The sequence below is a fragment of the Callithrix jacchus genome, chromosome 2, assembly GCF_049354715.1.
Source record: "Callithrix jacchus isolate 240 chromosome 2, calJac240_pri, whole genome shotgun sequence".
In the NCBI taxonomy this organism is placed as follows: domain Eukaryota; kingdom Metazoa; phylum Chordata; class Mammalia; order Primates; family Cebidae; genus Callithrix; species Callithrix jacchus.
Window position 1 is genome coordinate 183,034,082 of NC_133503.1, and position 15,476 is coordinate 183,049,557.

The following is a 15,476-nucleotide window of genomic DNA, read 5'->3' on the forward strand; positions in this document are numbered from 1 at the left end:
ATTACATAGCTTGGGACTCTAGCTAGCCAATTGATCTATAAACAATCATCACCATGCTTTGTGTGTGTGAGACTAAGTCTCACTCTTCTGCCCAGGCTGGAGTGCAGTGGTGCGATCTCGGCTCATTGCAACCTCTGCCTCCAGGGTTCAAGCTATTCTCCTGCCTCAGCCTCCTGAGTAGCTGGGACTACAGGCATGTGCCACCAAACCCATCTAATTTTTGTATTTTTAGTAGAGACAGGGTTTCACCATGTTGGCCAGGCTGGTCTTGAACTCCTGACCTCATGTGATCTGCCTGCCCAGCCAGTTTTGGTCTTTTGAACAAACAAACAAAAGAATTTTTTTCTTACCAGGGTCAATATGCAACACTCCATCAAAGCCAGCACTTCCCTTTTTTCATTGATTTATTAATCGATCGGGTATATTCAAGTGTTGAATACATCCAGAAGGAGTGTGAGCAAGTTCTTGGTAGCATTGCAGATGACCCCACTGATATTCAGGAATTATCATTCACTTACATATTTTAATTTGAAGAGCAAAACAAGTAGATACCAATAGCGCAAGTGACATTATCTCTACATATTTTATAACCTCCTTTTAACATTGCTGTCAATTCAAAGTCAACACACAGTTCATCTAGAGCTATTTATTGGTGTTTAGAATCAGAGTAGTAAAATAGTTCCAGGTCCAGCACAAGGTGCCACATTCTTGCATATTCATTAGTCCTAGTTAATGTGGTGTTTGTCAACATTCAGAAAAAAAGGCCTTGAATGTGCTATGATATAGACAGGAATTGCTTATTCATTTGGTGAACGTTTATAGTTGGCCTAATTCTTAGAGTGAATCTGTTGTTTTTCACATATACCCCGAATTCAAGCCTTTGCAAAGATCACTGCAATTCACATGTCATATCCAAAGCATGACAAATTGACACTTCCTTTTCCCTGGGTAATTTCGAAGAGTACAAATAAGAGGAGAAAGGAAAGATTATCCATTTATCTATGAAAGTGTTTCGTCAATAAACTTTTCTCAGAAAACAGTGAGATTGTCTTAAAACTTTCAAAATAAAAGATATTGAAAGCTTATGGAATAGTGCTAACCATTTTTTTGTGATTTTTAATGTCATTTCAGTTGTATTAGCAACAATTGCAGATATTGTCTTCAATTCATCATTTATTCATAGAGAATATGAAGGCCTGGAAACTGGAAAGCACAACGTGACTTATTCCCCATTATATTTGGGATTTATTTCCCATTATATTTCCCATTGTATTTGAATACAAAACATTTCTCCAGAGCTTACAGGCTTAGGCTAAGTTCTTTCTGAGAAAAAAAACATGTTAATGAGCTATACTATTTATATTTATAACCTTAGCTTTCCTTCTACAACATTCTAATAGAATATAATCACTAAAATTGTCACAAAGTCATTATTTTCTGGGAATATCACAGACAGACTGTGCAACCAAATTGTTATGGTAAAGATTTCAGCTATCTCAGTGGCATGGGTCAATTTTTGGAAACGCTATAAGATATATTATGGCATTATTTCAACCCACAAATTTTAACTATGATGGAAAAATACTTAAATGTAAATCAATTTTACTGTGAGTCATGATAAAGTTCTTTTTGAGCAAAGCACACTGCCATGTGTGTACCTACGCAACTGTCTTGCATGCTCTGCTCATGTACCCCAAAACCTATAATCCAATAAAATTTAAAAAAATATATATATATTTCTAGAAGTGAAAAAAAAAAAAAAAGTTCTTTTTGAAAGGATTTGCATTTGACCAGTTTTTTAAATTTGAAATAAACATATTAATGTACATAAAGTTTAGAGATACAATTTTGGAAAAAATATTCAATGCTATTTTATAATATATAATATGATATTTTGTAAATAAAATGTTTATGCTATTTTATAACAATGTTTGTGTGTAAATCAACACTCATGTAAGTTTTTTATAAACAAAATGCAACTTAATTGAGCAAAGGAGAGGTACTGTTCACCTAATCACTGTTAAGTTGTTATTCCTGACCACTGACTCCAGTCAGTACTACTACAGTTCAGAGTTGATCAATTGTAGCCCATGGGTCAAATATGCCTCCTGCCTGTATTTGTATGACTCACATACAAAATTTTTATTTTATTATATATCTATAAAATACATATTTTTTTGGTTATATTTTAAAAAACTACATAAGTACCTACTTAATATCCTCAATTCTGCCTTTTTGCCTCAAATTCTAAAACATTTTTTACTAGGTCCTTTAAGTCTAAAGTTTGTCATCATCTATAAAAAAATATATAGAACAATGGGGGATCAGTTTATCATTTTTAAAATTATTATACAGTTGACCTCATGCAGGATGCACCTGCTTCTTTTCTGCCTGAGGTGAGAATTTTTGTTTGTTCATGTAATAATTTATGTTGCTCACCTTAGACACTACTTCCATTCTCAAGGGAAATAATGTGTGCAAAATTCCTTTGAAAAGTACATAACACTATAAAAAGAACATATTATGGAATCGGAGTACCTGTAGGGCTTGATTTCAAAGAGCAGGATCTAGAGGAATTGCTGCTTTTCTGTTTCAGATAAGCCACTTCCTAACACTGTTAATTTGGGGAAAGTTGCCCTAAGATAATTAAGGTTACTCTGCCTAGAAAACTTTCAATTACTCACTTGTGTGCAAGAATTGAGGCTCTGCTAAGTAGCTGTTGGCAGGGTCCCTGTGTCCCCAATTATTTCCTACCTGCCTCTCTTCTGGAAATCTGCCCCTATTGCTCAGTGACAGTGATGGACTTTCTGATAATGGCTGGTTTTTCTAGAATGTCTCTCCTATGGGATTAACCTTCTTTGAGGTTCAATTCCACTGATAATACTCAACCCTGACCTGGCTCTGTTCTTTGGGTATCATGTTGTTTATCACCAGCATATTGTCTCTCGGCCCGGCTCTTACAGGTACAGCAGTTTTTCAGTCCTCTCCTACATCAGTGAGGCTGCCTTCTTCTGACTTAATCTGCTCCCCAGTATTCCTAGAATGCTAAGGAACAACTGCCCGTAGTGCTTAGAATGAGCCAATCCTCCTCTAGATAAGAACAGATCTCTTGTCATAAGAATGCCCTGTGTCCTGTATGCATTTTGTAAATCTCACTAGCGTAACAAGAGTGGTGATGTCTAATGTAAAACTTCACCATAAAATCTTTCTGTTGGGTGTTCCCAAGTCATCAATTAGGTCACTGACAATGGTGCAGCCCCGCCAGGTGCGGTGGTTCATGCCTATAATCCCAGCACTTTGGGAGGCTGAGGCAGGTGTATCGCCTGAGGTCAGGAGTTCAGGACCAGCCTGCCTAACATAGTAAAACCCCATCTCTATTAAAAATACAAAATTAGCCAGGTGTGGTGGTGCATGTCTGTAATCCCAGCTATTCGGGAGGCTGAGGCAGGAAAATCACCTGAACCCGGGAGGAGGAGGTTTCGGTGAGCCGAGATCGCACCATTGCACTCTAGCCTGGACAACAAGAGCGAAAGGCTGTCTCAAAAAAACAAAAAAGCAAAAGAAAAAGAAATTATGCAGCCTCATTCCTAGGGTTACATTATCTGCAAAACAAACCAGCAAAAAATTCTGATAAAGCTGACCCTTTTTTAGACTGTGACCAACCTGGTTTTCTGGATGTCTTCTATATGCCCAAGAGATTATGCCACCTTTCATTATAGAACAACTCAATGACACCTTGACTTCAGCCAGCTCGAAGACTCATTTGCATCCCTGAGTCATTCATGTTTGTTACAAAACTGTATATCTGCTTAGCACTAAGGATTAACCCCCAAAACATCAGAATTTTGACATAGCTGTTGCTTTGAAGTAGCCTGTTTCCCTACCTCTTCTAAAATACACTAAACTAAGTAGATGATTCTGAGAGCAGTCTTTGTAGAGATCTTTTGCTAAGATGTCCATTTAATGGTATGTGAACCTTCAATTAAGAATAGCTTGAATTTTTCTCTCAAGTTGCTCACTTTAAAAGCAATCCAACTTTGGGAGGCCAAGGCCAGCAGGTCATGAGGTCAAGAGATTGAGACCATCCTGGCCAACATGATGAAACCTCGTTTCTACTGAAAATACAAAAATTAGCTGGGCATGATGGCACCCCACCTATAGTCCCAGCTACTCTGGAGGCTGAGCCAGGAGAATCACTTGAACCCAGGAGAAGGAGGTTGCAGTGAGCCAAGATCACGCTACTGCACTTCAGCCTAGTGACCCAGAGAAACTCCCATCTAAAAAAAAAGTGTAATCCAAGTTCACCATAAAAAGAAATTCATATTAAATATAAGTATTGTAGATAAAATAAAAGTTTGCACTGTAATAATTCTGGAATAATTAGAATTACTTCAGATTAGTCATAAAAGTGTTACTTTTGTTCTCATTGGAATTTTTATGCATTTAAATTATTACTAACTCATCTTGCTTTAGAGTGAGTTTCTTAACTAATTTTTTTCTTAATTAAAGCTAGTAAAAGCAGAGTATAGTAACTTAGTTTTACTACAATCCATCATCCTACAACCAACTGAAAGTATGTTTGTCCCATCATTAATATAATAAATTGTATGCTTTAATTATAAATGAAGCTATAAATTATGAAATATTAATTTTCTCAAAAATATTTATTAATAATACATGATTTTGATATATTCATATCTATAACAGAGTTTAGAATGTATAAAAAAACAAAATGATAATTTTATGAAAGAAAAAAATAACTCATTCTTTAAGTGAAGAAGAGTATGAACTCAGTGAGATTGAAAAGCATTCAATTAAATTGAAAAGTTGGCTTGTCATTATAAAATATGACAACATAAAAGGCACCTCAAATAACTCATGCTTTTTGTAAGAAATCAAGAACCTAATTCTTGGTCTTCAGAGAAGAAAAAATAATTCTATGAGATAAAGATAAATGGTCCTTGGTTTGTAGCTCCTTTGAGAGAACTTTACTAAATGAAAATAGTTCTGGTGTGGTAAATTGTGATAGCTTTCATATTCCTAAGCAGAGCAGAAGCATCTGGAAATCTAATTCTCCCAAAGATTTTTTCTGTGCTGCTTTTAAACAGAATTAGTACAATGATGGAGCAGGTAAACACCTGTCATTTATGGAAAGCCAATACTTTATTCAATAGGGCATTATACCATTTGCTCAGCAAATATTTACTAAGTGGCTATTTTATATCCAGTACTTCCATTTAACATTCTGAGAGCCACCAAATAGTATAGGTCATTGTATTTAAACACATGTTGGAGTTTGGGAAGAAGTCAGGCAAGCCTCTGGAATAAAAACTGAGATTGAAAAATTATATTCTGGTAACAATTAAAGTAAAAAGACTGGCTTTTAGCTTTGAAATTGTAGGAAATCACTTTACAGGCAGATCAAGGAGAATTTTGAATTATATACAAGAAATTTACATTTTTATTCAATAAGCAACTGGGAACTATTGAAGTTTCTTTTGATCAAATGAGTGACATATCAATTATTAAAGCTTTATAATAAATAATATATCTTTAGATGTTGTTCTTGACCACTATCAGTAGGACATGGGGAATGGGGGTAGTGGCTGTTGGAATCAATTTAAAATGTTATTGCCCAGCTAACCTCTTTGTGTTAATATCAACATTTTATATTACTAGCAGGAGTGTGAAAGCAGCCCATGTTCATAAATCTAGTAGATTCTACAAGACTTAATTCTCAAATTAAGTGTCATTATCATTAAGTCACTTAGAGCCAAAGCAAAATAAAATGCCATGTAATAATGATATTGTGGATGAGTTTCAAAAAAGAAGAAAGAAATCAGTTCTCACCTTTATCATTTATCTTCTCCAAGCCATAACTCTACACAGTAGCTGGTCTGTTTCTCTCTGGGATTAGAATCGGTTTTCTTGATTTGTACCCATCTTTGAAAGGAATTAAGTAGATTTGAGAATATAGCTCATGTCACTGGTCAGACCTAAGGCACTGGTACTGCACTATTTCTGTTCATGCAACCATCAACGATATTTGAAATTCATCTGTGAAAGAATCAGTATCCACCTGGCGTGAAGTCAGGTATCTTTTCAATATACAACATTTAAACCTGAATTTTATGCAGTTATCTAAATTGTATGCTTCTCTTCCTTTGTATATATAGACATATATACAAAGCAAAAAAGTATTGGAATTAGATGAGATAAATAAATAGAAGAAATAAAAAGCTTACACTTTTTATAAACAAGGAAGGAATGGTGAGTCAACCACCAAAATGACAATGCCAATCAAGAAAAAAAGTATTAGTTTCTCATGATGAATAATCTTCCTTTAAAAATGTGTATATAAACAGGCTTATGTTAGGATGTAATCTGCATTTTTATAAAAATAATGTGAAAACTTTTGTAGATAAAAATATATTTCTAGAACATGCTAATGGGTGCATTCATTTCTGAAACTTTCATATTTATGTCTTATCAATTAAATGCATTAGAGTTTTCAGGTTCTCACTATTATAAATAATGATGCAATGCACAATATTTTCTCAATAATGTCTGTAGAATGACCTGATTTATGCCATTTATGTTACATGCACACACACAGATGCATGAACAAACACTTGCCGTTTTATTACAAATTTCGAAGTTGTTCTCCTGAGATATAGCAGTGTATATGTCCATCAGCACTTTCTTATATTTTTGACATTCCTTCTAAAAATGTACAGTATAATTTTCTTACATTTTTAGTGGGAAAAAAATATCCTCACGGATTCATGACATAAAAAATGATGACATGCGTTAAGCCTGCATCCAACTGGACATAACTGTTACAATTAAAACAAAGTTTTATTTGGGGGTATACATCATTTCCATATTGTCCATTTTAACTAATAATTATAGCTGGTAGCTCATTTGTGAGTTATCTTCTTAGTGCTGTGTAGCTAGTACACACTTCATCTTACTACTCCAACTGCACTGATTCATTTCATACTCTTGTGACCTTTCTTCATCTGAGAAAACTCAGGCAAATGTGGGTTAACCATCTAGCCCAAGAATTCATAATTGCTGTTTGTTGCTGTGTTGTTTCAATCCTAGGCAGTGAAATATCAAAATCTCTGATATTTCTACCATTATTTTACCATTATTACAACAATTGGAAGCTATATATTTGATGTACAGAAGTAATAAAGATATTATTTTCAGACTGCTCACCAATGGTCTGGTACATGTTAAAACCCTGTGTTACTGCAGAAAGTTTAAATTATTTTAATAAAGAAAATATGCAAGATAGCAGTTACCTATTCCTTATGATGTGGCAGCAAATTATTGACTTTTGCCTAGAGTGAAAAAGAACAGTTGACAGGAGAGGAAACGGGGTATTACAGTCAGTGTAACTGAGAGGAGAATGAAACGTGGTATTCAGAGGTTAATAGAGTCACCATGAAATCCAAAGAAAAGTTCAGTTTAGTAAATAAGTAAATAAGAAGAAGAGGGAGATCCGTTTGGAGCCACTCTGTGACAACATAAATTTTTATGATGCTATAGAAAGTGTTTTCATCGTAATGCCTGTCAAATGCAGTTAGAGGTTGAGAACGCCCAATAATTTTTCTGTAATTTAGTGTCACCTGCCATGTCATAGATGCTGAAGATATGCTAGAGTAGTGTTTCCATACACATTATGGAGAAGTTAAAAACAAATGGACAATGATATATGTGTGTCAAAAAGTAATTAAGCATTTCACAGCCATCATAGTTTGATTTGAAATGGCACTTTATTTCCCTATATAAAATTTTACTGAACTATTATCTGGATAGATATTAGGACATTAACTTTAAAGTTGTCTTAAAATATGATTGAATGGGAAATGTTCTATGCAATTTAAGAAACTGTTAGAAATATAAAATAGGTGATTTTATTCCATCTTCATTGTGGTTTCTTTAGAAAATAAAAATCAAAATTAAAGGCATATCGATTGTTATTATGAATATAATATGCTATTATAAATTGAATTATTATTCTGTTTCATTAAAAAAGAAATGAGGAAGATGTGAGGGTTTTGTGCAACTTTATCGATGTATAATTTTTTTCTTTTTTAAAATTTTTTTATTATACTTCAAGTTCTGGGGTACATGTGCAGAATGTGCAGGTTTGTTACATAGGTATACGGGTGCCATGGTGGTTTGCTGAATCCATCGCCCTGTCATCTACTTTAGGTATTTCTCCTAATGCTATCCCTCCCCTAGCCCCCCATCCCCCAGCAGGCCCTGATGTGTGATGTTCCCCTACCAGTGTCCATGTGTTCTCATTGTTCAACACCCACTTATGAGTGAGAACATTTGGCGTTTGGTTTTCTGATCTTGCGTCAGTTTGCTGAGAATGATGGTTTTCAGCTTCATCCATGTCTCTGCAAAGGACATGAACTCATCCTTTTTTATGGCTGCAGAATATTCCAGGGTGTATATGTGCCACATTTTTTTATACAATAAACTGCACATATTTAAAGTACAAATTAGATGGGTTTTGACACATGTATACACCTGTGAAACCACCACCACAATCAAGACACCCAACATTTCTATTGTCCCAAGGGGTTTCCTGTGACCTCTGCCATTCCTCATTCCAACCCGATTCACCTCTAATCACTTACCTGTTTTCTGTTACTACAGATACATTTCCATATTTTTTAATTCTACAGAAATGTAATTGTATACTAGTAAAGTACTTGTTTCTGGCTTGTTCTATATCAGCAGGATCATTTTGTAATTCATGTTGAGAGTACTAGTAGTTGGTTATTTTTGACTGCCAAGAAGTATTCCATCATCTGCATGTACCACAGTTCATTCACTCACCTGTTGATGGATTTTTTTCCCCCAGTGTGGAACCATTGTTACTAACCCGTCATTTGTGTCCAATTGTTTAAATGGAAATATGCTTCTATTTCTTTGGAGAGAATACTTTGCAGTGAGATGGATGCATCACATGATAGGCATATGTTTGTTTAAGTTTTAAAAAGTCTACCAAAATGAATTTTAGAGTGATTGCATCATTTTATATTACCATGAACAGTGTATGAGGGTTATAGGTTTTTCACATCACTGCCAACACTTAGCATAATGAGAGCCTTCTTTCTTTTTAATTTTAGCTATTCTAATAGGTATTTAGTGGTAGTGATAACTTCTTAAATAATTAAATAGATAGCTAAATAAGACAGAAAATGTAACTAAACTTTCTTAGTGAACAGGAAATTCATTTGATATTAGTTCTCCCATTAGCACTTCCAGGTCTTTCCATGTTGCACTCTACCCCACCACCACCTTTCTGCCCCTCCAAAAGAGCAAGCCTATCTACTCAGTAAGGAAATAAATATTCTTTTTTTTTCCATTGAGCAATATTATTCATCAATATTATTTTATATGTCCATTTGTTTAATGGCATTTTAAAATCATTGCGAAAAATATGTTTGGTTTGGGTTTTATATGCATAATCTAGTCATTAATAATTTTTAGTGTCTTTCAGTGAATTTAATAGAAATTGAGTTTAATATTTTTAAATTTTACATATTATTTATTTCACTTTACTTGAACATCATAGTCATACCCGAAAGATACAAAATAGAATAAATCAGAGCTAACAGGAAAGGTTCTAAAATGCCAAGCAATTATGTCTACAAAATCCATTTCATTTCTTTTAATTATGCACTATGCTTTTTTGTTATTTTAAAATAATTGCCTAATAAATTGGAAATGTGGTTTTAAAAACACAAACTATATTAATATTATATGTCCACGCTTTAAGTATGCTCTCCAATTTTATTTCTTAAATCATTTTAATTAAATTACCTTCCTTCTATTTTTTTACTGATCAGGACAATAAAGAAATGGCTAAATCCATTCTAGTTGCAATAAAACAACCACGACCTTTTAAAGAAACAGGTTATAATTCTTTTAAAACATTTAAAGAATGTTCCCAACCTTAGTAATTTTTGTATCTACTCCATTTACAATTTAAAATCAATAACTTCTGTTTGATTTTTTTAATTACTTGAACTGTGAAATCAACACATTCTTGTTATAATGTTCTTTATAGTATAAAATAACTTGTTAGGAGAACCAAAGGATACAAGAAGGAAGAAGACATGTATTTGGATACAATAATTCTTTTTTGATTGCTTATTTCTGAATTAGGTAAAAAGGACATCACAAATTATTAGTCAAATAGATAATGTGTTTTCATAACTGACTGAAATATTAGAGATAATAGACTTTCATTTTCTCAAATTTTCCAATGAAATTATTAAACAGAAGCTTTTTAGATGGTTCAGGGTTAGAAAGCTACTTAGTGCGGCCGGGCGCGGTGGCTCAAACCTGTAATCCCAGCACTTTGGGAGGCCGAGGCCGGTGGATCATGAGGTCAAGAGATCAAGACCATCCTGGTAAAAATGGTGAAAACCTGTCTCTATTAAAAATACAAAAAAAATTAGCTGGGCATGGTGGTGCATGCCTGTAATCCCAGCTACTCAGGAGGCTGAGGCAGGAGAATTGCTTGAACCCAGGAGGCGGAGGTTGTGGTGAGCGGACTACAGGCCCACACCACCACACCCAGCTAATTTTTATATTTTTAGTAGAGACGGGATTTCAGCATGTTGGCCAGGATGGTCTCGAGCTCTTGACCTGATGATCCACCTGCCTTGGCCTCCCAAAGTGCTGGGATTACAGGCTTGAGCCACTGCACCCGGCCGCTTTCTTTTTTTCTGTAATTTCATCCTATCCTAAACTCTTGAGTATATATGTGTGAAACTGGAACCAAAAATAAAAGTTTCTCTTGAAGGCTGGTGAATTTAGTCATTCATCCTCCATGATTTAGACAGAAGCAGAAATATGTATAATACATGAGACTCTATTAGCATTCAGCAAACTTCTGTGTGATAGTATTTGCTCATATTTGCTCAATGCTGCTGGTGCTGCAAGATCAATTTGTTATTAGTTAGGTGGCTTGTTTATGTATGTATGTGTGTGTGTGTGTGTGTGTGTGTATTGAAAACAATTAACACTAATTTTTCAACATCTGTTCTGATAAACCACCACAAGAAATGGTAGGGAGGTAATAGCTGAATCTACAGTTGTATACAAAAGCAAGATTCTATTTGTGTAAGAATCATAAGACTAATATTTAGAAATATCTTCATATATCTAAAATTTAAATAATAACAGCCAACATTAGAAAAAGTCTATAAGAAATCTAAGGGTTTTTATTCCAGTGTATATAAATCACAGGTTCCCAGTCAGCTCAGAGTGATTTTCTCTCCAATAAATTACAATCACAATTTACAGTTTGAAACAAACCTAAGGGAATGAAGAAAGTGGCTTTTGTTTAGATAGCCACTTAAGATCCTCTTTGTCGACAAGATGACTCAAACATTTGATTGACATAGTGGGGAGCAATAGGGTATGTGTGGAAAGAACATTAGGTTTTCCACCATTGAACACCAAAGGACAATCACTTGCTCTTTTTAGTCCTCATCTCCTCATCACGAAAATATGAGAAAAATACCCATGGTTGCCTATTTCACAGGATTCCCATAAGAATCAAATGCGATAATAAGTTCTTGGCAAAGTTTAAATGTCGCATTACTTTGTGTTATCGTCATTTTTTAGATGTAACTTTTATTAAACACCTTGAAAAAGTGTGGCCACAATGTTTCTCTGTAAAGTTTTGAATGTGTCTGAGAATTTCAAAGAACTCTATAAAATGGTAGGATTCATGTGACTTGAGGAGACCTATAGATAAAGCATGAACAAACCAGAGCTAACCTTTGTAGCTCCATAGTACATTTGAGATTTGCTATCACATTACGTCACTAGGATAGTAAGTCATCACAATTTTGGCCTAATATATTTTTGTAAATGTTCTTGAGATACTCATATACTAGAGAGGAGCTATTTTCTTGTTTTGAAAAGCAATAATTATTATATTTGAGTGGGATAGTGAATGAATTGCAGAAGGGATTCTTAAAAATTTGAAACTGAATAATTTGTGCCAATGGAATATATTTGGAAGCTCTAGATGGAATCTATTTTTTAGCCTAAAGTTTTATTGTGAATTTTATTTTCTGCTAAAACATACATAACTTTTTATAGCAGAACTGTTACAATACTTTATCAGTTATGAAACAGTTTTTAAAGATGCAAAAATGATTTTGGGAGTCATAAAAACTAGAAAATTTTCCTATTCTGTTGGCTGGAAGTAGGCGTTTTTACCAGTTTTAACGTTTGGAAACTTCCAAATACTTGTTAATTTTATAGTTACAGTGACATGACTTCTAGTTGTGAGTTTCTCCTGTACTGGGTATGCAACATCGGTAAATTTACTTAGCTTCTCAGAGCCCTACCTTAATTGATTAAAAAATATATATTATAATACCTTCTTTACAAGATTGGACCAAGGGGTTCAGGGATAGCTACAGCTGATGTGCATACCAATCACTTGCCATATAGCAAGCATGTAATAGACAGTACCTATTATTTTCATGTGGCTATTGTCTCCCCTCCCTCCCTCAACAAAATTCTTATTTTGCTTTGTTATTCATGTGTGGACTTTCAATACAATCAATTAGTGGTTCAGTATAGGTTTAAAAACTACTGAAGAGTCATCATACTCTCTGTTGAAACCATTTAGAGTTTTGAAAGACCCCTGACTTCTTTTTCCCCCCCCGAGATGGAATCATCTAGGTCTTTTGCCAGTGGAGTGAAGTGGTGAGATCTCAGCTCACTGCAACCTCAACTTCCAGGATTTAAGTGATTCTCCTGCCTCAGCCTATCGAGTAGCTGGGATTACAGGCTCCTGCCACCAAGCCCAGCTAATTTTTCTGTATTTTAGTAGAGACCAGGTGTCAACATTTTAGCCAGGGTGGTCTCGATCTCTTGACCTGTGATCCACCAACCTTGGCCTCCCAAAGTGCTAGGATTACAGGCATGAGCCACAGTGCCCATCCAGACCCCTGGATTTTATGAGAACAGAAAGACTGATTATTTGAGAGTGTCAGCAGTGCAGTCTCATACATCTGAGGTTTCCAGGTAGAACCAATCTTCTGCTGCACTAAGTTTCATGTGCACCTGTTTTTGTTGGTGATGATGATTGCAGATTGGCAAAGTTTCAGGAAAATATGCCCTGTCTTAATGTTTTTAAAAGTTTTAAAAATAGTTCACCATTTAAGATCCTCAGAATGGAACTCAGACCAATATGAGAAATGGAGGGCTTTAATTGCATGACACATAAGAGCCATAGAATCTGTCCCACTGTTATTTACAAGTACTGCGTTAAAGACTAGTTGGGACCCTCTCAGGAGAAATTAGCAGTTACATTTTCTTATTTTTGCAATTTATGCTCAAGGTGCATTTACTTCAATTTAAGCAGCCTCTTTCCTATTCTCGTGCCAATCTAAAATTGGATAATGGGTTTCCTGCTTAACAGCAGCAGACATTGTTCTCCCTCTCCTGAAGTGGTTGACTGGGTTTCTTCACATTCAGCTGTCACCCTCCACCAGCTGAGGGAGCAAGAGACCTCTGCATGGGAGGCTACAGCCCCACCTCCTCCTGGGGCTTCTGCAGGGAAATCTCCATTTTCAGAGTAGGATGAGTACCTGTCTTAGTAACAGCAGTTCAGTTACCTTGAAGTTTTGCTTTGTCTAAATAGTAAAGAGCTTCATCAAGAGCTTGTATTTTAATGAGATACTTAAGAAATTTAATTTTTGAAGTATTGTAATGGTACAAATTTTTAAAAAGTATTTGGGAATCTATAAGGCAAATGGATTCTCTATTATTTTTGCTTAGTCCACTCGCCTACTGAAATTTGGGGCTTTTCTAAGATATATGTAAATATCACAGTGTAGATATAGCCTCTCTCTCTTCCTCTCTCCCTCTTTTTCACACACACACACGCAAGCACACTCACCCCCACACACACACACGCACACACATACATCAAGGGAATGCCATATGTCCCAAGTGAGACCTACTTGAAAAAAAAAAAAAGTGCTGAACATATCACTCAGGATCACGGTGAGAGGACAGTCGTCAGTTTTCTCTCTGGCAATGAGAATTTTCTCACCCTCAAGACATGCAAATGACTTTTCTCATCTGTTCTTTTTATGTTATTTGCATAATTTTCTCCTGCAAAAGTGAGAGCTGTCAAAAATTAACCATTTGGGGCTTTGGGATCCAGTTATGTGACCTTTTCCGGAGAATTGGATCTCTTCAGGGAAGTAGGAACTGGATGTGGACGTGCCGAGAAGGTGGTCAGTGGCAGAAAGAGCGGATGATGGATGAGGACCAGCAGGTTGGTAACAGCACATGACTGCGTTTAAAAAGTTGTTTGATGTTTTGGATCCTCTCATACGCTTGCTTGTTTTTGTTTTAGGGAATCAGTATTTCGACAGATAATTAAAGAGATGATTCGGTTAGGTGTAATGTACTCTCCTACGTTCCTCTGGTTAATGGTACAATGCAAACATTTTTTGCAAGTGTAACGTTAATTGAAAATACTGTTTGGAAAACTACACAAGCAAGGCTTTGTTCTTGTGTCTGTAGCAAACTGCCAAATATGCTTCTTTAGTATGAATACTTCCTTTTTATCAATTCAGAGAGTTGCACTCTGGAGGGCTGTAATCAACCTTTAAATTCATTTTACTTCGACAGAGGTTGAAGTATGTAGCAGGCGAGGGGCAGAGACAAGTGCAGCTGTCTCTTTGATCCCATCGCTTTAAACATTTTTCAGCTTTAGGCTTGTCTTACAAATCAGCTCTATCAGTCTATTAATTGTTTCACCGCACCTGATATCTTACACGAATGCACCTTGAAAAACTGCAGGAGAAAGCGCATTTGTTTAAGTCCTGAGATGGCCAGTCCGGCGGCTCATCTCCTTCCAAATTACAGTCATAGTTGTAGTTTATCCGTTAGGCTGGAAAAGACAAGATTCCCAAGTGGCCTTGGTGCCTTTTCCAAATCCCGGGAGACCCACCAACCCTCGGCGTGTGTTGCCTGCGCACCTGGAGCGTTCTTGCTAATCAGGTCAATGATTAGCGCCTGGCTCCAGGGACCTGCCACGAGTCGATCACAACAGTTAGGGAGCCTCCAAACGGAGCACGCTCACGGAGAATCTCCCGTTCAGAAACATCGCTTATCCTCATTTACTCACTGGAAACCTCGGAGGATTTCAGCGGATCTTTTTCTCTCCTTAGACAGTGAGGAGCTGCACGTAACAGGGAAAAGGAACACAGGATGCAGCTACTTGGAGGGTGCTGATTGAAAACTTCGCTCTCCCCACCCCATTCACGGTTGATTTGACGGATTTCTCACCTCGTTCACAGAGAAAATTTCAATTAAGGTAAGTGCTGCTTTATCTGGGTGACTGCGTGGCACTGGATTTCTGCATTGGAAGTTCTAACTGAGTAAACTGACATTCTGCA

The 15,476-nt window shown here is 35.8% G+C and overlaps 1 protein-coding gene across 3 annotated transcripts in view; it reads left to right on the plus strand.

Moving 5' to 3' along the window:
* Positions 1–15,476, plus strand: part of CDH12 (cadherin 12) — a 1,144,846-nt gene that overhangs the window by 646,640 nt on the left and 482,730 nt on the right. Inside the window, exons 1-2 of one of the 3 annotated variants that reach the window (XM_002745103.7) lie at positions 14,049–14,347; positions 15,249–15,394. The gene's annotated coding sequence lies outside the window, so the exon portion shown is untranslated. Of the gene's footprint in view, positions 1–14,048; positions 14,348–15,248; positions 15,395–15,476 lie in introns of those variants that run through there. The other 2 variants (XM_078365926.1, XM_008992219.5) reach the window with 2 other exon arrangements.